Raw genomic sequence first — 2,500 nt, 5'->3', positions numbered from 1 at the left:
ATCTTCTAATCGATAATTGGGCCAAAGAAAAAATTTGAATTTAATTAATTTATCTCTATCAAGATCTTTATTTTCATCAAAAAATCGACTCCAATTTTTGACCTTGTTCCCATTGCAAAATATTGGATTTCTATTCACATCATGCTTAGTCTTTGAATTGAAACAAATTAGAATTCTCAATTCTCTACGACATCTAGACGATAAAATATTTTCAGGAACAAGCAAATCATAATGATTTTTTTTTCTATTTCCGGTTATCCTTTGATGATGCCTTGAAATGGATTCATCAAAATCCTTATCCTTCTTATCAACATATCTTTGTTCTCGGTATCTTTGATTAGTTTGATGCCTACTCGTATGAACTAATGAAATACCTATGGTTTGATACATAATAAACTGTCCATCATTTTTTACAGACAGACGAAGGGGTTCGATAATTAATATCCCCCTTTTCATCAATTCTGTAAGAGTTAAATTCTTCTGAATCAGCATTATATCCAGATTCATTTCTCTCCTTTGAATAGAGGATATAGTAATTTTTCTTGGATTTCTCAGTCTAAGCAGGAGACAATATACTTTGATATTATTGATCATTCTTTGATTCAAAGCATTATCCCATCTCAATTGAAAAAGTAAATACTTTTTCAGGAAGAAATCTAGTTCTGCTTCGGTATTGCTCTTGTATTGTTTTTTCTTTTTACGGTTTTTCATGTTTGATTCTGAATAATCTTCTTCAATATCTTTTTGTTCGGTTGAGGGAACAGATACAAGATTTACTTGGTTTTGTGCATTTGATCTAAGATCTCTTTGGCCTGCAGATTCTTTTTCTTTTTTATTTTTATTCTTTAATTCCATTTTTTTTTTTTCATTCGAGGGTATAACCCCCTTTTGCTTTCTATTGATGTTTTTATTTTCACTACCATTTTCATTTATATTAAAAAAAAGTAATTTGCTTGGTATAAACCACGGTTTCATTTTATATGCATTATAAAGTAGTACAAATTCTGGGAAGAACCAAAGTTTCAGATTCGATATAGGACGACTTAGTATTTCTTCATTCATTCCCATCCAATCAAAAAATATTTTTTTTTGATTGGGTGAATTGATTTCTTGATCCTGAGGAATCGTAAGATAAAAAAGATCTTTTTTATCAATTTTATCAATTATTTGATAATTATTAGTCCCGGTTTTAGTATTTTTATTCTTGTTGGTATCGATCTTGATCCAGGCCTCAATATCGATTTTCTTTTTAAGACAAAAATGGAGAATTTTCCAATCAAAATATTTTCGATCCGGATTTTTTTCCATATACATAATATCACTTTTTCCTAAATAATTTTTGATAGGGATATCCCCTAGTATATCAAAAAATTTGCCCTTATGTTTATGTGTGTTGTAATTATAAAAACTCTCTCGATTCTTATTTACTTGGAATGGTGATCCATAAATATATGGGTCCCTCTTATTTTCATAATTAATAGATCTATAAGATAAAAGATTATATCTATAGTATTTTTGAAAATTCTCATTTTGATTTGGTAATGAATATACTTCGTAATCGTTTTGTTTTTTGTAATGAATTAATAGGTCTTTTTCATATGAATTCTCTTTGTTTAAATCTTGATTTTGAATTGTACGACATTTATTGATTCTATTTTTCCATTTTGCTGCTATTAATCTAGACCATCTAATCTGAGATAAATGGTATTGATAATGACCTCTTAACCAGTTTTTCCATTGATTTATTCCAGAATTCCGAAGTTTCTTATGTCTTAATTCATAATGAATTATTCCTTGTTTTCCAAAATAAATCTTTTATTGAAGTCTTAAGAAAAAAAGACGTTCCGTGATATTGAAGAATAGATCTTAACTTATACAAGTTAAGAACTTGTGTTTGTGATATTTTGTAAAATACATATGCTTGTGACAAGGAGGATAAGTCAAAAAAATTCTGTGAATTCTTATTACTAATATTATAAAGTGACTTTTTTATAGTCGAAATAAAATTCATTTTATTTTGATTTGTTTTATTAATTCTTTTTTTATTTTTTTTATTATTGTAAATGGATTTATCAATCATTTTTTTTGTTGATTCAACAAAAAGTTGTATATTAATTCTGGGAATATTAATAATAGATAGAAGGATATCTGCGTATATCCTTTCAGTGAAAAATTTTATAAAATAATGTAATTTACGGATTAATCGAGTATTTCTTCTTTTTAATATTTGCCAATTTGGTGATTCCAATCTTTTAGCATTATAACTTGTTTTATTAGGACTATCATTTATTTCTGGAGTCACTTTTTTTTTATTTTTTGTAATTCTTTTTATTTGATTTCTGATTGTGCTTGTTCTATCAGTCAGATCTTTCATTTTTTTTTCTGTCAGTAAAAAATTTGTCCAATATGTAGATTGAATTCGACTAAAGGATTTATGAATTATATGATTGCGGGTTATAGAATCTTTTTCTTTTTTTTTTTTAGTTTCGCTTGATTTATA

This window comes from Camellia sinensis, unplaced genomic scaffold (assembly GCF_055761805.1).
Source record: "Camellia sinensis isolate YWXY unplaced genomic scaffold, ASM5576180v1 Unanchor243, whole genome shotgun sequence".
In the NCBI taxonomy this organism is placed as follows: domain Eukaryota; kingdom Viridiplantae; phylum Streptophyta; class Magnoliopsida; order Ericales; family Theaceae; genus Camellia; species Camellia sinensis.
Note: the sequence above shows the minus strand (reverse complement) of the source record.